Genomic DNA, 23,517 nt, shown 5'->3' with positions numbered 1-23,517 from the left:
GAAGAAAACAAATTTTAAGAAGATTTTCATTTATACAAGTACCTTTCACAACCTCAAGACATGGCAAAGGCTTTCGGGCCAACGAAGTATTTCTGAAATGTAGTCACAGTTTATTATGGTGAACGCAGCAGCCAATTTGTGCACAGCAAGATCCCAGAAACAGCAGCAAATGAAATGATCAGGTAGGCATGGAATGAATAAATATTAGCCTGAAGACTGCCAGAGCCTTTTACGTCCACTCGAGAAGATAGATGAGAGTCTTGGTTTGTTGTCTCACCTGAAATGTTGGTTTTAAAAAGTGTCTTAAATAAGGAAAGAGAGGTGGTGAGGCAGACGAATTTACGGAGGGAATTCCATAGCTCAAACAGTTGAATCACCAATGATTTAGAGGCGTGGTTTAGAGTTTAATGGAATTAAGACACTATGCTAATAACAAAACCAGAGCTGAAACCTCAAATCCAGCCTTGGGTAACTCGCTGTGTGGAATCTGCATGGGTTTCCTCCAGGTGCTGCGGTTTCCTCCCACAGTCCAAAGATGTGCAGGTTAGGTTGATTGGCCATGGTAAATTGCCCCTTAATGTCAGGGGGATTAGCAGGATAAATACGTGGAGTTACTGGGATATATAGGTCTTGGGTAGGATTGCTATCAGTGCAGGCTCGATGGGCTGAATGGCCTCCTGCTGCACTGTACGGATTCTATGATTCAAAGTGCCTCAACGACATGCTGTTTGAATAAGCTTTTACACAGAGGTGGGTGGAGAATTTTCCTCTCTAAGTTCAGGCTGGATTCAAACAAGTGCAAAAGCATCATTTGCTAGCCACTCAATCATACTGGAGCAGCTGAATGAATGTTCACTACTGACAAACTCATGGTCCAAACTGAAATGAATAAACTCATCACAAGCTCTATTCATTCCCAGTTGGTTCTGAGTTCACTCATCTCTGATGGGGTATTAACCCAAGCAGTGCAATAGGCTCCAGGGGCCCTCGTTTGGGGGATGTAAGAGGACCATGTTTCCATTCCTGATTGGCGTGCAAAGATTCCTGCCAGAAATTGCACACGCGTTGAAGTTTGGACGGCACGGTGGTTAGCACTGCTGCCTCACAGCGCCAAGGAGCTGAGTTCAATTCCAGTCTTGGGTGACTGTCTGTGTGGAGTTTGCACATTCTCTCTGTGTGTGCATTAGTTTCCTCCAGGTGCTCCAGTTTCTTTCCATTCCAAAGACGCACAGGTTAGATGGACTGACCATGCTAAATTACGCCTTAGTGTCCCAAGGTATGATGGTTAAGGGGATTAGCAAGGTAAATGCATTGGGTTACAGGGGTAGGTCGGAAGTGGGCCTGGATAAGATGTTCTGTTGGAGAGTCAGTGCAGACTTGATGGGCTGAATGACTTCCTTCTGCAGTGTGGGAATTCTGTGACAGGACTGGCTGTGAAGCCACCAATGGCTGAATGGCATTCACCATCTACACTCAGACAGGAACAATGGCTGAGTGAGGGCACCCTAAAACTGAACCATTTTCCACCGTCAGCTATATCTAGAAGCTTAGGGTCCCTAAATTAATGGGTGAGCGCACAGTCTTCAAAATCACAAAGCATGTTAGACCACAAAATCATCCACTCCAATGGGCAGAGCACCAAATAATCTGTGCCTTTTCTTCCATTAGGAAGTAAATCATACAAGCAGTTTCTGTATCACTGCATCCTCCATCAAAATAACTAATAAAAATTAATGGTCGAGAAACCTCGGGTGGACGATGCACAAAGCCTTCACATTAGCAGTTTTGTTTCTAGGTTACAAACACCCTGTCGTTAGTTTTATTAAACAATGGGGGAGAATTCAGCACTTCTCACATTTGTATAGATTATTTTTAACAGCGTTTACATTACTGAAGCAGTCGTGGTCTTATTGTTGATTAATTACCTGGTTTTAAACTGAAAGGCGTGAGTCATAGGTTAAGACAGTTAATGATTTACAAGAAACTACAAGTTGGCTATTTGATAAACTCAAGCTTTAGGTAATGGGCACAAGGCCTATCTCCTCATTATCTGCAGTTTATGGGGAGGTGTTAGCTGAGTGGCATAATCGCTAGACTATTAGTCCAGCAAATGTTCTGAAGACCCGGGTTCAAATCCCACCATGACAGATGGTGGAATTTGAATTCTTTAAAAAGTATCTGGAATTAAGAATCTACTGATGACCATGAAACCATTGTTGGTTGCTGGAAAAACTTAGTTGGTTCACTAATGTCCTTTAGGGAAATAAATCTGCCATCCTTGCCTGGTCTGGCCTACATGTGACTCTAGACCCACAGCAAAGTGGTTGGCTCTCAACTGCCCATTCAAAGGCAACCAGGGATGGGCAATAAATGCTGGCCCAGCAATGCTCATGTCCCATGAATGAATTTAAAAAAAAAGAGGCCCTTGGCAGACTCTTTACTCTTCAGCAAATAGCCCCATTGCCACAAAAGCAAATTACTGCAGATACCGGAATCTGAAACAAAAAACAGAAAATTCCGGGAAACTTAGGCAGGTCTGAGAGCATCTATGGACAGAGAATACAGCCAATGTTTGGAGTCACCCAGACTTGAAACATTGGCTCTATTCTCCCTCCACAGATGCTGTCAGACCTGCTGAGATTTTCTAGCATTTTCTGTTTCTGGCCCCATTAGCATATGGTTAGGATTGTTTTGGATCAATTCCTTGCACTCTTGACACTTGAGTCGAAAGGTAATTGATTCAAGTTCCATGCCACCAAATGAGCAATCAGTCTAGACTGGGCACTGAGAAAGTGGCACATTGTCATCAGTGCCATCCTTCAGGTGAGATGAAAGAAGAGCAGCGGGTGCACAACATGGCCAAAATTAGACCAGAATATTTGGCCTTTCATTGCTGTGGCCTTCTTGTTGGTTGTGGAATCTTGCTATACACAAATTGGACACAGTGTTAACAATGTCGTTGGCTGCAAAACACTCTAGGATATCCTGAGGTCTGTAAAGAACTATATAAAAAAAACAATAGCGGAGACACAGTGGTTAGCACTGATGCCTCACAGCGCCAGAGACCTGGATTGATTCCTGGTTTGAGTCACTGTCTGTGTGAAGTTTGCACGTTCTCCCCACGTTTGCGTGAGTTTCCTCCAGATGCTCTGATTTCCTCCCATCGTTCAAAGATGCGTGGGTTAGGTGGACTGGCCATGCTAAATTTCCCCTTAGTGCCAGGGGGACTAGCTACAGCAAATGCATGGGTTATGGAGATAGGGCCGGGGTGGAATTCTGGTCAGTGCAGACTCAATGGGCTGGGTTGCCCCCTTCTGCACTGTGGGATTCTATGGTTAACGTACCTCAGAACATCCTAAAGCATTTCATAGCTATTGAAATGCTTCTGAAGTGTTTACTGACTGGCAAGTACCCATGAATCACAGAAAGCAACAACAACAAACACAGAATTATAACGGGCTTGATTTACAAGTCATCTCTGGTAACATTTCTTGAGTCCTTCCAGCATCCTGCAGATGTTAATATTATTAGCTTCCACATTACTTTTCAGATTCTCAAGCCTCTTTGCGGAAAAGACAAGAGGCAAAGAACTGGAAGAAGACTCTCCCAGAGTCACTTTTCCCAACAGCCAGCCTCAGAGTAGCACCGTGAAATGTCAAAGACTCTTCATCGCAAAATCACTTCCTTTCACCATGCAATCATCAATCACTGTGCGATGAAATAACCTGGTAGATGGACCATCAATTCATAGAATTCAGTCGAGATCTGCATTTCATTCCTGTGCCCCCATGAAACAGCCTTTTGAATTATATAACAGCCAACAACACATATAGCAGATGACCCTTCTCCCCTCTCTTTCAGCGCTGGCATTGTCCCTGCCTCGAGATTGTTTTGAGACACTTAGCCTAAAACAAAAGGGAGGCAAGCCAGGGTCATGCTGAATGGAATACTTTTGTAACAGGTGAAACTATTGCACAATTTAACCTGTGCACCTTTCAGCCAGGTCTGCTCATTCAGGATCCAGTGAGACCGAGAGAACTATTCCTCTATTGCCCTGGAATATGGATTAATCAGTATTTACACAGCCCTACTTATTGTGTTTGCAATAACAACAGGACTGCATTTCAGGGCCAGAACTTGGCGGACAGGATGCTGAAAAATTGGAACACAACTTTTGTACATCACTCACATCTGCCAACATTGAGTGCACAGTGGGGCCCACATTTCAGGAATTCTGGACAATAAAGAACGATCCTGCAGAACAAGTGACATATATTCTCTGGGGTTTGTGTGTCCATATTCAAATGGACTCTTAACGTACATCTGATGAAACAACTTAAAGTCACTTCGGACAATTCTGTTGCCCAAAAGAAAATTAAATTGCTGACCACCTTCGCTTTTCTAATGAGTACTCACTGTCAGACTGGTGCCCAGGACTGGATTACTGCCTGTAAATATTGCCCGCTAATGAAGAAACAGGCGTCACTTGCATGAATGAATATCTTAGCAAGGATGAGGTCTTTAAAGTCAAGATATATAATTACTTTAATCCTCTGTTACTGTCAGTGATCCCCTACATTCCACTCATTTTTATTGTTGGAAATATTTCCCCTCACTGATGATTAAGCATTAATACGGTGTAATTTAAACAGCAGTCCCTATCCCACTGGGCATTGTAATAGTGGAATTGAAAAGTCACGACTGTTATCAGTTCAATTATCAGGATATCAAATCTTTAAGCTTACAATGTAGGGTTGGAGGGTGGGGGGCAGAAATCCAATGGGAAAATAGAATATCCGACAGCAAGTGAGAAAGAGAGAGAGCTGGGAAAACTTGCAAATTCCAAGAGTAACAGTCCTGCCTCTGCACAAATCAGAGGAATTCACATGCACATTAAAGCAAAATTAAAAAAAAATACATGCAGTAAATAGCTGTGCAGAGAAGAGTGCCGAGAACTATAAGGACTACTCACACAGACGCTGCTGATCCATAGTGGCAGGTTGGAAACCTATATTTGCGGAGCTCAATAGAGAACCCAGAGGTTGTAGGTAGGGGGTTACAGGGGATGGGTGGGTGATGGGAGAGCAAGTCTGTTCCTGTATTATCAGCAGACACCAGCAACAGAACGGCTCTCCCACTGGAGCTCTGTGAATGCAAAATATTTTCAGACAAAACACCTTCAATCTGTCAAAGGGAGATGAGCTGGTATCAGTTCCAGGCAGCAGAGCTCCAAATCTGGAGAGGAGTGAAGGGCTTTTGCCCGTGTTTATAGAGTAATCTCTACCTGTCGACGCGCGGATTGGCTGCTGCTGCTGTGCAAACGTCCAATCGTGGGAGAGGGTTAAAGATGCCGAGGTGCCTGCCCACTTCTCCAGCATCCCTGGGCAGTACAAGCATTGTGCGCGCACTAACAGCCTGATCTTATGTACAACAGTCTGTCAGGCAGGAGATATAGGAGCACGACAATTAAGCGGAGAGAGAGAGAGAGAGGGAGAGAGATTAAATCCATTAAAATCACCAAAGTGTCATGGAGCACAGAGAGAGAGAGAGAAAAAGAGCTCAGGCTCAGTAATTATCATTTCCCATTACCATGGAAACAGACTCCGGCAACAAGTCAAGATCTGTAGTGAACATCTGCTGCCAGCCTCATTAAAAGCCAGCCCATCTTTCCATACTCGTTCTTAATTTTAACCCGGAGGCTGACAGAATTCCTTTCTGTCTTTTTGCCTCCACCTTCAAGCAAGAACATTCTTCCAGTGCTTACCCTCCAGTTCAATTCTCCCTCAGCACAAAGAGCAAAAAAGACTGCAATCTATTCCCTGCGAACAGTCCCTTCAATCTGACAGCCTCACAATGTGATTTACTGAAATGATCAAGCTCTGGGCTCTCAGTGCTACAGAATATGCATCATATTATTTTTTACTGTCTGATTTTTCAGACAACATGCCATGATCAGTTAAAATACATTTATCTGCCATTTCTTTGATTACATTTTGCTTTTCAATGGTGTTAAGGGTTTTGGGAGTTTCACACCACCAGCTTCATAGAATCCCTACAGAGCAAAAGGAGGCCATTTAGCCCATCGAGTCTACACTGACCACAATCTCACCCAAGCCCCAGTCCCCATTCCCATAACCGCATATGGGCAGCATGGTGGCACAGTGGTTAGCACTGCTACCTCACAGTACCAAGGACCCTGGTTCAATTCCCAACTTGGGTCACTGTTTGTGTGGAGTTTGCACATTCTCCCCGTGTCAGCGTGGGTTCCCACAGGATGCTCCAGTTTCTTCCCACAGTCTAAAGAGGTGCATTGACCATACTAAATTGACCCAATGTCAGGGGATAAGCAGGGTAAATATGTGGGGTTGCAGGAATAGGGCCTGGGCAGGTTTGTGGTCGGTGTAGACTCGATGGGCCGAATGTCCTCCTTCTGCACTGTAGGGATTCTACATATTTACCCTGCTAATTCCATGACAGTAAACTCAATTTAGCATGGCCAATCAACCTAACCCGCACACCTTTGGGCTGTGGGAGTAAACCGAAGCATCCCGAGGAAACTCATACAGACCACAGAGAGAATGTGCAAACTCCACACAGACAGCACAATAGGACTGAAACTCATAGGTGCACAATGCTTTTTACAGTCAGCATTTAAACAGCAGGCTGGTGGTGTATTTGCCCCAGTGGTGGATATCCAGAACCAGGAATGACTATGGAGCGAGGGGATCGGACTTCCCTTTTCCCATTTCGAACTGAATCCTATTAAAGGCAAGTCACCTTCACTATAATCATATTTTTATGAGCTGCTCCACCAAAGACCTAGGTGGAAATAAAGCAGAAGATATTGCGATCACCATCATTAAGTATTTTATAGCCTTCCCCTTGTATTATGAAACACAGGCTCCAAGCACTCACCTATTGCAGACAGAAGGTTGTATGTTCAAGTGCCATTCTAGAGGCTTAAGAACAAAATGTAAGCTGACACTCCCAGTGCAGTTCCAAAGGAGAGATGCACTTCGGAGTACAGAGCTTCAAATGAGACATTAAAGTGTCAGATGGCCGTAAAAGATCCTGTGATATATAGTTCAAAGAATAGTTGGCAAGTTCTCTCCTGGCTAATACTTATCCCTCAATAAACAATACAAAAATAGATTATCTGGTGACTTATCTCACTGCTGTTTGAGGGATCTCAAGATGCACAAATTGGCTGCCGCTACATTTTTAAATTACAGGTTTTTAGATTTTAGATTCTTGGCCCGAGGTAACAAAAGTCACTATATAAATGCAAGTCCTTTATTCTTAAATGTTAATACTGAAATCAAAGGCAACTTCTGCAAATTCCGCAACTACAAATAATCCAATTTAATGTTTCAAATAAATTGCAGCATTTTTAATCTCTTTAAGTGATGCTCCATGAAACTGGTCAATTTCATAGACTATTTTTTTGTTTCAATACCTTGAAATGCAACATAAAAGGGAACTTGATGATGGTAATGAAGACACATTTCCTTTTTTTACTCCCTTAATCTACATAACTGTAAGCTTTTAATTCTGAACATTTTGAAGTGTTATAAAATCCAGCTAGCATTTTGCATATTGAACAGATGCTTAAGGGATGTTACAGACTGCACCATCAATCTCCATAAAGAGCATTTTACTCATAATTCAGGAGAGTCTGACAAGTCCCTCTGGTGGTTGGATCCTTGATTTACTCCAAGGCATGAATCTGTGGAGAACAGATTTATATATCATATCTACGACATCACCATTAAACTCAGAGGCCTGCAAACCTTTCCTCTCGTAAGTGACAGGAGCAAAAGCATAAGTATCAGAAACAGAGAGAGGGTCTCCAGCCGTTCTCAGTCTGTCAGGAAACTATCAAAATTAAAGAGTCACTGTCGAAACTCAAGCTCTGTTTTTCTCTCTTTCCACAGATACTGCCAGGTCTGCTGAGCGTTTCCAGCATTTTCTGTTCTGATTATAATATACAACTGGGTGATCCAAAATGCAAAGGGCAAAGTAGATAAGTTCATCCTACTTCCTTAGACGGCAACCTACAACAACTTTGAATTGGTAGTGTACAGCCCTCTGTTAATGCAGCTCAAGACCTCAGTTCATTCTTTACTGCAATTAAATACCATGCTTGTCATTTCACTGATTTACAATTCCCAAATCCTTTCCTGATCAGTTCTATTGTACTATTCAACACATGGCTGATGTGGGAAGTGAATATTCATTTGACTGATAGCTAAACTGAGAACATAAGGACTTCATGGCACTGCCTGGATCAGATCTGCGAGATCAGATCACAAGTGTGCAAAAGGGATAATGAGAAATGATAATGCTTTCCTGGATAATAAAGATTTGAAGGCTTAAGCTGTGCAATTAGTTCTGATACAGGTAAAGTTCAATCACAATTTAACTAATTAAAATGTTTAGCAGAGACGCTAAAGTAACGGCTACATATTTTTTGATAGTTTCTTACAATAAATACGTTTCCTGATGATGTGACATGGTTTGACTTACTTCTAAACATAAAGCCTTGAAACGATCATTTGCAAAATTGGGAACAGAGCAGTTAAATTTGAGCAGCTGTCAAAGATCTGGGAAATGGAATGCTGTCAGTTTCTTTTAAAAAGCAACAGAAATGAGATCCTCTGGGAAATGAACAAATAAACATGTAGCAGATTTGAAAACCCAATTATCTGAGATTTTTACATGTTTTAATAGTGTTTCTGTGCACTGGTATGTTATCTTGCTTTTAAAGAGTGCAAGACCTGGACTACAGAACATAAATACTAGGAGGAGGTGATCTTACCAAAGTATTCTAAGTGCCGAACAAAAGTGAAAACGGCAGAGAACCACGTCTGTTTTTTGGGTAAGCTGCCAGCCACAATTGTATGGCACTTAGAAAAAAGGTGACAAAATGTGATCCTTGCCAGTAGGGTGAGTGGATAGAACCTATCCATGCCAAGAAGCCGACTGTTAAGCTGCAGGGGCACAACTGCGCATGGGCCCAGATCTCCCAGTGCACTGTGCACAAGTGTACACACTGCACTGGGAGATCTCCCACCTGCCCTGATCCCCCAGCCAAGTGCTGGGGCTGATTGCTGACCTGCCCCTGCCGATCTCCAATCACCACCCAGCTGATCCCCAATACTGAGTACATCTTCCTGCTGCCCCCTCAAGGCCCTGCCCCCTTCAGGCCTCATCCCCTCCCCTTAAGCCCCACCTCTTTGGCACAGCCTGGTGCCCAGTAAGCTGTGCCAGGATGGCACTACCCGGCCTTGCCTAGACCACCTTGGGGGTCTCAATGGCCTCCAGTCCCACTGGCGAGACCATGATATAAGGTCCCCGTTGTTGGAGACTATACATGATTCTCGCTGATGAGAACCTTTACTAGCAAGGTCGTTAATGCAAGTGAGCCTGGACGACTGCGTCCCGGGCTCATTAATAATATTTGAATGAAGTTATAAATATTTAAATCAGCTCATATCCCTTCCGGGCATGAGGCTGAGTATGCCGGCAGAGCACAGTCAGTAATATTGCAAGAGGCAAGAAACTGGACATAGAGCTAGTTTTTCACCTCTTGCCATACCTTACCAGCTCTCCATGCCAATCAACCAGAATGATGTGTCAGTAAGATTACTCCCCAGGTCTTCCTTCTTGTGTTCTATTGAATTATTGTGCACTATCATGCTAACCATCTGAAAATCATTTGGAAATAACAACTAACCGCAAGTTGTGTTGTGGTCCTGCACTGTCTTCGAATTTTATCCACCAAAATCTCTTTGGTTTCCTCCATAACAACGTGCATTTTAAATAAAATCATTGCTAAGGCAGAACAGTACAGCGTTTCTTTTACTTCTTCTGGGGATGCTAATTAATGCTCAGTCAATTAATGCTAAAGGGCAGGATTAGATGGTGAATACTGATGAGAATTGGAATTAGATTTCACTGGAGTTTACAGCCGCAACTGAAGTATTGCAGGTAGCCCACTACCATAAATATTGCAAGTCCATACCTCTGTAAATGACGTGGATCAGACAGAACAAGATTCAAATATCTTGACAACGTCACAGGGGCCTTATATCAGAACTGGCAGAATGCGGACTTCACATTGGCTGAGCCTACCTAGCCCCGTGGTCAAGTTCCATCTTACTCCTATCCAAACTAGTTGGACCAATAAGCCCTCACTTCATTCTTAAATAAAACAGAAACTCCAACACAGCCTTCATGCTCAATGCTAAATTTAATACTTTCCTACTTAAGAGTGTGGATATGTTCATAGAATCCCTACAGTGCAGAAAGAAGTCATTTGGTCCATCAAGTCTGCACCGACACAATTGCACCCTATAACATCTTGTATTTACCCTGCTAGTCCCCCTAACGCTGAGGGACAATTTACCGCGGTCAATCCACCTAACCGCACATCTTTTGGACTGTGGGAGGAAACTGAAGCACCCAGAGGAAACACACGCAGACACGGGGAGAACGTGCAGACTCCACAGAGACAGTCACCCGAAGCTGGAATTGAACCCAAGTCCCTGGCACTGTGAGATAGCAGTGCTAACCACTGTGCCACTCCAGTGTCTGATACAGGGAGGGATGTAAACACCATCATTTCACATATAGAGTTGTGGATTAAGCTGAAGGCATCAAACTTGTAGGTTTCTTAAAAATGGCATTATAGTGGCCTCAATTTGCTTTGGTGGCTAAATCATTCCCTTCCGTCTTTCTTCAGTTTTCAATTGTGGTATTCTGGTCTGTGAGTCAAATACCAGTGGGTTCACAACCCACTCCGGAAGCTTGAACGTATAATCTAAGCCGTACTTCACTGCTGTACTGAGTGACCAAAAGGTCTTTCGGATGGGACATTAAACTGGGCCTGAGCCCTTCTTTCAGCTGGACATAATGGGGCACAAGGTACTTTTTCAAAGGAGAGCAGTATAGTTCTCCAGGTATCCTGGCCAACATTTAATTGTCAACCAACATCAATAATAGACACAAAAGCAAAATACTGTGGACGATGGAAATCTGAAATGAAAACAAAGTGCTGGAAAACCTGAGCAGCACCTGTGGAGAAAGAGGGAGTTAAAGTTTTGAATTCTGAAGAAGGAATTCATTCTCTAATTTTCATAACTAGCTGCTCTTTAATTTCTGTTGTTCTTTTTGGGAAGTCTGCCTATTTGCAGCTCCCTTATCCTGCTTCTGCTAGAGATGAGAGAGCTGTTCGGTCTCTGGCCTTCGAGCTTCATCTGCTATGAATTCAGCTAAAACACAATCACAAGGTCTGTCTCTCTGAAAGTGGCCCCGGGTTGCTAAGCAACATCTCATTCTTTCCCCAGAGATTGTTTACTTTTCCCATTGTAGTTCTCTCAGCAATTCAGAAACACGGTTTGAACTGAAACCAAACTAAACCCCATGCACGCAAACAGCTTTGTCTAACATGAATCTAACTAGAGTTTTACCCTCCCTTACACAGGAGCACTAAATTCAGCCTACTTAAATCTATACCCTATTTTTAATAATCAATACTAACATCTATCACTCAAAACTACCTTTGCTTCTTGACACATGCAGGCACAGGAGATGCAACACCTGCCCCTTTACCTTTGCCCCATCCTCACCTTCCAAGGTCCCAACACCACTTCTCAATGAAACAACAATACATATGCACCTCTTTCAATTCAGTATAGTGTATTTGTTCACAATGCTGTACTGTCTGCTCTACATTGGGGCAGCTAAACACAGGCTAGGTAACTGCTTTGGGAAACAAGCATGATGCTGACTTCCTTGTTGTTAATGTTGAATCTGTAATGCAATCAAATGCAAGCTTCAAATTGGTAATTAAGCACAGCTGTCCCCAACTGGGGACGGATTAGGGAATCATTGTAAGGGAATATGAATCAGTTCACTCAGTGTTATCTATGACTTTCCTTTGCCGAAAGCTGTTTTAAGGTACAGGCTAGCTTAAAGCTCATTTTTCCTCAACATACAACCATTGGAATTAACACCCGTTGCCTGTAATTCTAGTTTTCCACATTATTCCCAAGTTGCTTTCTCTATCCTTGGCCTTCTCTAGTGTTCCAATGAAACTCAACATAAGCTTAAGGGACAGCATCTAATCTTTCAGATTGAAACATTACAGCCTTCTGACCATCATTCACAGTTTCAGATCATAACTATTGTCCCCTATTTCCTTCTTCCTTCTTTACTAGTTTTGTTCCCTTGTTTTTTTTCTCTTTTTTGCTTTCAGATAGCAGTTGTAAATCATTTTGTCATTCACATCTCGTCTAAACACATCTTTGGCTCCTTTACTTGTTCCATTACTGCTCCCTTTAGCCTTGCATGACTAACTACTTTTGTCATTTAATCTCCACTACCTTTTCACAGGCCTTCTCTTTTGTTCTCTCCCCCCCCCGACCCCACCCTCACACATTTGTTTAAAATTTGCATTGCTAACTTTTCCCAATTCTGATGAAAAGACCATCAACCTGAAATATTAACTCTGTTTTTCTCTCTCCACAGATGGTCTCTGAGTATTTCTGGCATTTTCTTTCTGATTTCAAGGTTCCACATACAACATACAAAAGTACGATGCTTTTGTAAGCCTTCCTGTTTGCACATCATTGTGTATTTTTAACGTTAAGCCTTTTTTTTAACTCAACTGCCAGATGGCAGCGTGTCAAACATGACAGCAACCCAAACAGATCGCTAATGTTAGAAAATGTGTGGAGGTGGTGGCATAGTGGTACTGTCACTGGACTAGTAACCCAGAGACCCAAGGTACTAGTCTGGGCACCTGGGTTCAAATCCCACCACAGCAGAAGGCAGATTAGGTTCATTGCACTAAGTGTGAGGTAATTCATTTCGGCAGGAACAACATGGAGAGACAGTATAAAACAAAGGGAGTAATTCTAAAGCAGGTGCAAAAGAGAGAGACCTCAGCGTATATCAGTCATCAAAGACGGCAAGACATGTTGAGAGAGGGATCTTAAGTTTTATTAATAGGGACATTGAGTACAAGAGTAAGGAGGTCATCTTGAACTTGCATAAGACACTAGTGAGGCCTCATTTGGAGTACTGCATCCAGTTCTGGACACCATTCATTGAGGAAAGGATCTAAGGGCATTAGAGAGAGTACAGAGGGGATTCAAAAGAAGGATTCAGGGATGAAGAACTATAGCTATCAGGATAGATTGGAGAGGTTGGGCCTGTTTTTCCTTGGAGAAAAGAAGGCTGAGAGGAGACTTGCTAGAAGTTTTCATGAAACTGAGTATGGACAGGGTAAATATGGAGGAAACTCTTCCCTCTTATGACAGCATCAAGAACTAGAGGGCACAGATTCAAAATAATTGGCAAAATTTTTTTTTCATTTAGAGAATAGTTAAAGTCTGGAACAAACTTCCTGAGAGGGTGGTTGAGGCAGGTTCAATTGAGATACTCAAAAGGGAATTGGATTTCTATTTGAAGAGAGAATGTGCAAGGTTAAGGCAGGAGAGTGGGACAAGACAGTTTCAGAGAGTTAGTGCAGACTCAATGGGCTGAATGGCCTCCTTTTGCACTGTAAATATTCTGTGATTCTGTCTATATCTTCCTATAAATGTGTCGCATAGTACTATTGTGTTGCATTTTACACTTCTAAAATACATTTCTAAAATATTTCCCATTAAATTCTCAGAAGGTTTATAAGTCTGCTGATAGAAGGGAGAGCTTTGTGATAAGTCAGCAACATGCTACTTTTGTTAAATGATAAATCAAATTTTTCAGTTGCTGACTTTGAACATGGTAAATGTATTAAAACTTAGTCTGTATCTAGGGCATGTGCGTTGAATCACAGGCTAAAGCAGTGCTCTTGTTTATAACACAGCTGTAGTCAATTCAAATTGGCTCTGTTAACCAGGCTAATTTGCTCAGCCAATGCAAGCCAATCAAATGATCAGACTGCAATCAATTAAATATTTAAAATAATCAATACCAGTTACAAAATATGAACCAATCAAAGCTTGTGTCACTCACTTATCAGGTAAGAATTAATAACAATCAGAAAAAGAAGAAAACTTATAACAGTCAAGTATTCATTCTGCCCTCCAATAGTTCTTAGAATCATAGAATCCCTACAGTGCAGAAGGAGGCTGGTTGGCCTCCCACCCAGGCAACAATCCCACCCAGGCCCTATCCCTGTAACCCCACGTATTTACCCTGCTAATCTTTCTGACACTTTCAGGCCAATTTAACATTGTCAATCAACCTAACCTGCACATCTCTGAACTGTGGGAGGAAACTGGAGCACCCAGAGGAAACCCACGCAGAGATGGGGAGAAAGTGCAAACTCCACACAGTAACCCAAGGCTGGAATTGAACCTGTGGCCCTGGTGTTGAGGCAGCAGTGCTAACCACTGTGCCGCCCATTCTTGTTCATTAACAAATACCATAAAATTGATAAATCAATCTCCTCAAACTGTTTTCTGTCCTTTCATTGACTTTATTGTTTCTCAATAGACTCAGTTAAACTTGTTTCAGAAAAGCTCGCAAACAGGCCTTCCCTTTTTCTGTTGCTTGGGTTGCAAATTTCACCTTGTTTCCAGAACTTAGATTCTTCACCTGGACAGGGGTGACTTAGCTCAATGTGTGGGAGAGGAAGAGATACACCATAGGAATTACACTCATTCAGCTGAACTGTAATATCTCAGAAAGTCACCATGGAAATGCATATCACATCGCCGCTGGCTTCAAAGCACAACCGCAACTATGAAATGTAATCGGATCTAAGAGGAAAAATTTTCATTTTATGTGCTCGCTTCGGCAGCACATATACTAAAATTGGAACGATACAGAGAAGATTAGCATGGCCCCTGCGCAAGGATGACACGCAAATTCGTGAAGCGTTCCATATTTTACGCTTTCTAAACATTTAATCAAATCAAAACTCTTTGGGGGAAAGTACTGTTAGTGGTTTACTAGGCTGATACCGGAGTTGAGGGGGTTGAGCTATGAGGAGAGGCTGAATAAACTAGGTTTGTACTCGTTAGAGTTTAGAAGAATGAGGGGAGATCTCATTGAGACGTATAAGATGATGAATGGGATGGATAGGATAGAGGTGGAGAGACTCTTGCCGCTCAAAAAAGACAGTAGGACTAGGGGGCACAGCCTCAAGATAAAGGGGAGGCGGTTTAGAACGGAGTTGAGGAGGAACTTCTTCACTCAAAGGGTGGTGAATCTCTGGAATTCTCTGCCCGTTGAAGTGGTGGAGGCTGCCTCGCTAAATATTTTTAAGAAGCGGGTTGATGGGTTCTTGATAAGAGAGGGGATTAAGGGTTATGGGGAGAGGGCGGGAAAGTGGAACTGAGCCACAACAGATCAGCCATGATCTTATTGAATGGCGGGGCAGGCTCGAAGGGCTAGATGGCCTACTCCTGCTCCTATTTCTTATGTTCTTATGTTCTTATGTGATGGAGAAGAACTGATGTTTGTGACAAGATGGAAGGATGATGTTAACAAGGTATCGTGATGTAGGGCCTGTGCTCTAGTTCCAGCTGGAGTTAGTCCAGACCGGAGCTCTGGCAACTGACCACCTGTTCTGAATGGGGCTGGGTTGTTGGAAAATCCTCTTTGATGATGTATGACACAAATGGCAGCCTCAGCATTAACTACAAACATATTGAGAGAACTTTTTTTTCCTTGATTTTAAGTTTTCAATAACCAATTAAAATTTTTTTGGGGTGAGAGGAGGTGATGGACACTGAATAAAAGTGCTTTTTAACCAACTGCATGCCAACAAATACGTACACATGTAACAAGTCACAGATAGATAGAGTGTAAGTCACAGGTAAATAGATTTCTGACCAATAAGGGAATTAAAGGTTATGGGGAGCAGGCAGGTAAGTGGAACTGAACCACTAACAGATCAGCTATGATCTTATTGAATGGCAGGGCAGGCTCGAGGGGCTAGATGGCCTACTTCTGCTCCTATTTGTTATGTTCTTATGTAAAATATGAGTGAAAAGATGTTTTGACAATATCACCTGCTTCTTAAATGAATACTGTGAAGCAATTGGTAAATATTTTATCTGTATCTTTCAGTATCTGAATGCTGATGAAGATAGGATCTATAATCCTGGTTTGTAACCTCTGAGTAGAGGAGATTGAGGAGTAATTGATTGAGATGTTGAAAGCATTAAAGTGATCTGATGCGTTAGATATGGAAAACCAATTTCCTTTAGTTGGGGAATCAAGAACAATGGCACATAATCTTAAAGTTAGAACTAGGCCATTTGGGTGTGAAATCAAGAAGCATAATTTCACACAGAATGGCAGTAATTTGGATCATTCTCCCTGTCAGAAGGCTGGGACAGTTGGTGTATTCAAAACTAAGATTGACATGTTTTTGTTAAGCAATGGTACCAAGTGGGAAGAGGGGGCTGTGGAACAGATCAGCCCCATGTTGAAGCAGGCCTGAGAAGATGAATGGCCTACTCGTGTCCCTATGATTTTTGGAAGATATCTCACGTTGGCCATTGTATCTTGTTTTCATTAATCAAGTGGTGTGTGTGAATCAACGTCACATTCAGGCCGCCGCAGGACACCAATAAATATCAGAAATCACGCTCCAGGTCCAGGAACACAATGCCGCAAGAGTTCTACTGGTTTTTTTTGTTAAACATTCATATCCATGTTACAGGATGACTAACATTCAGGAATTCTGACAGTACTAGTACAAGCCAGAATGTCACTGAAGCTTTTGTTACTGAACATAATTGCCACAAAAAAAGGACAAGCACAAAGATTCCTCCCCGTCAGGATCATTAAACAAAGTGAAGAGTGTGTTTTGAACTTAAATGCACTTCTCCCTAAATAATAAAGTGAATCAGATAGAAAGTGTGATTTAACTGCATATTGGATCCTCTCATTAATCTCTACCTGATTGGGATTAATATAATCCTACTGAGATGTCCTTGGTCATTTGCTCTCTGTTTGTCACATCCTTATTTTTAAATGACACAGTATATTCTCTTTAATATGATCTACCAACATAATCTAAGTAATAATTCAACAAAGCAGGCCATTAATAAAAAGAAGGCAAATGGAACTTCACTGGAAATAAGCTCAAATATATTTCTGCCCACAAAGCGACAGATTTATGACTTTAGAGTTAGTTAAACATCTCACAAAAATAATGGTTGGAACCGTCAGCGCATACATCATCCAAATCCTGCTCAAAGTGCTCCTGAAGCCACATTTATCAGAAAGCACTTGCAACTCCCAGCAGAGAATTAATGACCGCAGGATTCCTAGATGCACTTGTTGCCAACAAGGAGTTTAAGTAACAATCTTGTAAACTGCTTATGGTCAGGTTTCATCGCTCATTCACAGCACAGCATGGAAGTATAAAACACAGCAGGTTGCCTTTTATCAGTAATACCAGAAGTTCTGGGATTAATACTGGCAAAGGTTTGTTGGGCTCAAAGGTCTGTTCCTGTGCTATGTAACAATGAAACACACAGTCTTGACTCGTCACATTACCAAGCAGTAGTCTCCAGAGGAGGAACTTATTTTTATAACTTCTAAAAAGTCCTCAGTCTGCTGTCAACAAGAAAAAAAACCTGTCAGTTTTAACTAATGAATGTTTTAACAGGAAAAAAAACTCAGCATTTCCTAATCAGAGGATGCCAATTCTAGGCAGAATGGTAATCCTAAATGAGGCAGCTGTCAGACCAAATCTAGTGTCTGTGGTCCTTCCTGTTTAAATTGTCAAATAGTTGAGCGACACTCGAGAATAGGTTCTTGGCATGGTCTGAACTAGCTTGGAGAAGGTTACAATGCTGTCAGCATCCAGAAGGTGAGGAGGTTTATGTTTGTTGCATTAAATAGAATGTTCAGCACCAGAAACAGACAATTTGGCCTAAATTGCTCAGAAAACACACGCCACACTTGCCAATGGTTCCTTCCAGGCTATCGGAGGTTGGCTGATTTCACTGAAAAACGCAGGATTTCTCTTTAATTGAAGTAGGTTTTATGCTGATTCACTCTTGAACACCCTCAACACTCATTCCCAGGAAGGAGATACTGTGGTTCCAGGATCGGCTCCAGATCAAACACCGGGAGGAGATGGAGCTTGCTCAGGAGTTTATTTAGCTAAATGTAAACTCATTGGCATGCACAGCAATCCATGGGATGCGGTGAAAATTAATCACAGTGATAGAACCTGTTATTAGCCTGTTATTTAGTTATTTGTTTAATCATGTTGGTGAGACAGCTGCTATAGACACATCACAAGAGCAAACAGATATTTTACACAGTCAGTCACTGGCAAGCTGCAATGCAGAGGATTACCATTCTGTAGAATATAAACCGAATCCTTCAGAAGCCTTTCCATTCACCAATATCAATGCAGACAGTGGTCATGAAACAGCTCCCCCTTCCCCCTATGTAGTGTCTATAAAGATGAACCTATTCCATTCGGACCCTCAATACATATGGGGGGTGCAATTCTCCCATCCCATTGTACTAATTGTTTAGCGCAGCAGGCCAGAGATTCTCACGCCAGCTGATTCAGGGTGGGGGTTCGTGCGTGCATTCCCACCCCAATAGCATCTCCCAGCATCTGGCAGTTTCAGCTCCGTGTCGGAAATCTGCAGGGATGCGCAAAGACCATTTACATGGTTATTTTAATACAATTTAAATTAACTAGCTGGCCCGGGACTGACGTCTCTGGGCCCGCTAGCATCTCTTTGCTGACCCCGCGCCCCCCCACCCACCAGGCTGGTTCACTCCAGGGGGATTTCAGTGACTCCCCACGATCGGGGAGCTAGCGGTCCAACCCTGCTAAGTGAAGGGGAGGGCAATCAGCCTCCTCTTCTCACCACCCACACACAGAGCTGGGCAGCAGGGGGATGATGATTAGCACCTTGGCAGTGCAAGCCTGGACCCCCCTGCCACTGCCCAATGGCAAAGTGCCAATGCCCAGGAGGCACCTTGGCATTGCCTGTCAGCCACAGGGCAATGCCCGGAGGGGACCTGATGGGTCAGGGCCTGGTGCATGGTGGAAGCTGGGGGGGGGGGGGGGGGGGGGGGGGGGTCCCACTGACACTACAGACAGGGTCGGTGGGGGAAGGAGCAAGGCCAGCAGGTTGCCTTTTATCAGTAATACCAGAAGTTCTGGGATTAATACTGGCAAAGGTTTGTTGGGCTCAATGAGTTGTAAAGAACACTTTTAGGAAGACAGGGACAGAAACGCAAAGAGGTTTAGGAAGGACATTCCACAGCTTAGGGGTTAAATTGCCCCTTAGTATCCCAAGATGTGTAGGTTAGATGGATTAGCCATGGTGAATATGCAAGGTTAAGGGGAAAAACGGGGGAAGAGGTCCTGGGTAAGACACTCTGCCAGAGAGTCAGTCCAAAGTTGATGGGCTAAATGGCCTCCTTCTGCACTGTAGGGATTCTATGATTCAGCTTGAGATAGCTGAAGGCATGGTTCCAGCTGCTGGGTCAAAGGAAATTACAGATACACAGGAGACCATCATTAGGGGAACATAGTTGCAGGGATGGAAGAGGTTACAGGAGGTAGGAAGCATTATTCCCTCTAATATTTCTTCACTGTGGGCTTCCTTTATGTTTGCCGCACATCTTACTATTTTGTGTACCTACTGTTTGTGTGCAGCCTGTTTGTTTCCTTCATGCAGATTCTCAATTGCTGCATAGCGTCATACACCCAAGCAACTTAGAGTTCACTAGAAATTCACATCTCTTTTTAAAAATTATTGATCTCCACTGGGATTGTAATACTTTGTGTGCCTTAATGTGTTAATGGACAGATAAAAAGAAAGAACTTCAATCTCAAATTATAACCATAGAAATTACCATCAGCTGAAAGGTAGATGACACTTTTGCTGGGACCAAACACTCCCCAATGCTTTAACACACCTTTTAAATCGAGATGCTTAATTGAAAAGTCAAAACCCTGTGATGGAGGGTATTATTTAAGTTGAAAAGTGCGGAACAAAAAAGTCAAATCTACAGGAATGCCATCATCTTGAGGTCACACACCCATCCAGATGTGGACACACATTGCTGTTTGCTCTTATTTGTTGGTTTAAAATCCTGAAACACTCTACTTAACAGCACTAGACGGGCACTGAATTCTGCATTTCAAGAGTGTGATCCACTGCCATCTCCTCTATGGTAATTAGCGATGGGCAATAAATGCTGGCTTTGCTAACAATAAGAAACTCACAACACCAGGTTAAAGTCCAACAGGTTTATTTGGAATTACAAGCTTTTGCTTGCTCACCTGATGTAGGAGCAGTGCTCCAAAAGCTTGTAATTCCAAATAAACCTGTTGGACTTTAAGCTGGTGTTGTGAGACTTTTTTATTGTGCCCACCCCAGTCCAATGCCAGCATCTCGATATCTAAGCTAACAAAGGCCTTATTCTGAGAATTAATTTTAAAAAATGCAATGATTAGATAACATCAAACATAGCTTTTAAGTCTGTGGATTATAAGGAGAACAATTCCAGAAGAAAAGAAATAATGAAATGTTTCTTTTGGCTCAAAACTGAAAATGTGACTGGTAAAAAGATTGTGAAGATCTCTTTCCTTATTGCCGTCGACAACTCTTTTGTTCATCTGTCACAGTTGATAATCATCCAGATTGAAAAAAAGAATAGGTGAACATTTAAATATAATATTGCAGCACTGTGATGGTTAGCAATCTGAAAGTTTAATGTTATAGCTCCACTAGAAGCAGAGTATTATTTTTGTTTCCATATCATCTTCAAATCACACAGCCCACTGGCAGACCCTGAAGCTATTCATTCAAGTACTTGCCCCTCATATGCTTTGAGTATATGAAACTACAGATGAAGAAAACCTCCCACAAACTAAAATCTTCAGCTCCCTATGGTCTATTGTAACTGATGTGGCCACAGCTTTCTGAAAGCAATGGTTCTGTTGATATCCCTGTCGTCACTTCACTTCAGATCCCTCTCTAGATGAATTCAGCTGCACAGAGAAAGCAGAATTTCAAACCAGGCCAACAAAAGAAAGGTGACTGGTTCTCAAATTACATTTTAATATTATTATTGGACAGCTAAGTCAAGCTACCTTTTAAGTTGGCACGTGCATGGCTGCATCTTTTGTGTGGAGTTCATCTATCCCTGGAAATCAACAGGTTACCAATATCAGGCTGTTTTCAGAACTAAACATTGATAAGCTGTTGCATTGGTTTCAAATTAAATCCAGCAATCTCAGAAGCAAAATACAGCATTGACAACATTCATCTGGGGAGCAAGGTGTTCAACTTGAAGGTTGACTGAGTCTGTTTTTGATGAGGTAGCAGGGAAGGTTGATGAGGGTAATATGATTAAAGTGGTGGAAATGGACTGCCGAAAAGTATTTGATGAAATGCACCCCAGGCATACTGTCTTCCACCTTCTTCCATCAGGAAGAAGATGCAAGTTTGAGATCAATCAACTCGTGAACAGCTTTTTCCCTGCTGCCATCCAGGACTATTGAATGGATCTGCCATATATTAAGTTGAACTTTCTCTATACCCTATCTATGTCTGTAACATTACATTCTGCACCCGCTCCATTCTTTCTCCCCTACGCACTCTACGAATGGTATGTTTTGTTAGTATAGCGCACAAGAAACAATACTTTTCACTGTATCTCAATATATGTAATAATAATACCTCAAATCAAATCTAATAGTTTATCTGCACTATGAGAGCCCAAGAAATAAAAAGGGCAGCGGCAATATAGGTACAAAACATCTACTACACTATCCTCATCAATGTTCCTTGTTACTTCCTCAAACAATTTTATTGAATTAGCAAGTCACGACCGTCACCTAAAAATTCCCTGCTGACCATCCCTAATTAATCTGGTCCTTTCTCAGTGACCATTTATCCTGTCTTTCAGAGTTGATGCTAGTAATTCACACCACACAAGTGCCATCTCCAACAAGAGAGAATCTAACCATCTCCCATGTTATTCAATGACATGACCATCGCTGAATCCCCCACTATCGACATCCACCATTGACTAGAAACTGAACTGAACCAACACTATAAACACAGTGCATTCAAGAGTAGTCAGAGGCTGGGAATTCTACAATGAGTAATTTAGTTCCTGACTCCCCAGTCTATTCACCACCTACAAGTTACAAGTCAATAGCGTGATGGGATACACTGATTGCTTGGATGAGTGCAGCACCAACATTCAAGAAGCTCAACAACATACAGGACAAAATAGCTTGATTGATTAGCATCCCCCTGTCACTTTAAACATTCATCCTCTCTACAAGGTCCAATGCATTAACCTATGACCAGACCATAAAACCCACAAAGTCTACCATGTAGAAGGACAAGAGCACAGACACAGGAACATCTACAAGTCATTCAACAGCCTGACTTGGAACTATATCACCATTCCTTCACTGTCATTCAGTCAAAATCCTGAAACTCCCTCTCTAACAGCGCTGAAAAAGCATAAAAAGTAGGAGCAAGAGTTGGCCACTCAATCCCTCAAGCCTGCTCTGCCACTCAATAAGATCATATTGAACTAATTGTGGCCTCAGCTCTACTTTGCTACTGCACCATCCTCCCCAATCCTTGACACACCCAAAGATCAGCAATCTATCTCTATCCTGAATATATTCAATGACCAAGTTTCCAATGCTCTGTATGGAAAAGAATTCTAAAGATTAATTTGAGAAGAAACTCCTCTTTTTCATTTGAGGAAAAAGAAAAGACCCCTTATTCTGAAACTGTGCCCTCTCGTTCCACATTCCACCCTGAGAAGGAACATACTGTCAGCATCTAACCTGTCATACACCTTCACAATTTTATATATTTCAATAAGATTGCCTCACATTCTTCTAAGCATCAACGAGCACAGGCCCAACTAGCTCAAATTTTCCTCACAACCAATGCCAGGAATCAGTCGAGTGATCCCTCTCTGATTTTTATTTTACTTTCTCCTGCTCTTATCTCCTCCTGCCCTCAGCTACTAATCTGTCAGCAGGGAAAGTTCAGGCTGTGATGGTCTACACAGGATAGGTGGAGAGAAATTGGTTCCTTTGCCAAAAAAGTTAAGAAGCAGAGGGCACAGTTTTAAGGTGATTGGAAAAAGGCCGTGGGAGTTTTTTGATGCGAGTGATTAGGATGTGGAACATGCTGCCTGACGGGGTGGTGGAGGCAGATTCCACATAGCATTCAACAAGGAATTGGATATGTCCTGAAGGGAGAACAGGAAATGCAAGAGGGCGGAAAACGGGCAGGGAAGTGGGGTCTTGCAGCAGATTCAATGGGCCGAATAGTCTCCTCCTGTACTGTGAACATTCTACGATCAGTGTAGAAACTGATGCTGACCCTCCCTTTGCAAAACGACCCATTTGTGGTGCAACTTGCTGCTCAACTGCAACAATTCAGAGTAAAAACTATCTTGGAGGGAGTGAAAAATTACTCTACCCAACAACTACTACATGGCCTTCACGTGTGGCATCGCCTCTCA

At 42.4% G+C, this 23,517-nt stretch overlaps 1 protein-coding gene and 1 non-coding gene across 7 annotated transcripts in view; one reads left to right on the top strand and one right to left on the bottom strand.

Annotated features, from left to right (window-relative positions):
- elmo1 (engulfment and cell motility 1 (ced-12 homolog, C. elegans)) overlaps positions 1-23,517 on the bottom strand; it is a 259,536-nt gene that overhangs the window by 51,838 nt on the left and 184,181 nt on the right. The window contains exon 1 of one of the 6 annotated variants that reach the window (XM_080203704.1): positions 4,973-5,242. The exons of the other annotated variants lie outside the window; for them this stretch is intronic. The gene's annotated coding sequence lies outside the window, so the exon portion shown is untranslated. Of the gene's footprint in view, positions 1-4,972; positions 5,243-23,517 lie in introns of those variants that run through there. 6 annotated transcript variants of the gene reach the window in all.
- On the top strand, positions 14,797-14,903 carry LOC145362068 (U6 spliceosomal RNA). The gene has a single exon (XR_013889925.1). It is a non-coding gene; the product is annotated as a U6 spliceosomal RNA (small nuclear RNA).

This window comes from Carcharhinus amblyrhynchos, chromosome 2 (genome assembly GCF_965287045.1).
Source record: "Carcharhinus amblyrhynchos chromosome 2, sCarAmb.v2.hapA, whole genome shotgun sequence".
Classification (NCBI taxonomy): Eukaryota; Metazoa; Chordata; class Chondrichthyes; order Carcharhiniformes; family Carcharhinidae; genus Carcharhinus; species Carcharhinus amblyrhynchos.
This window is presented reverse-complemented; position numbering and strand designations above follow the sequence as displayed.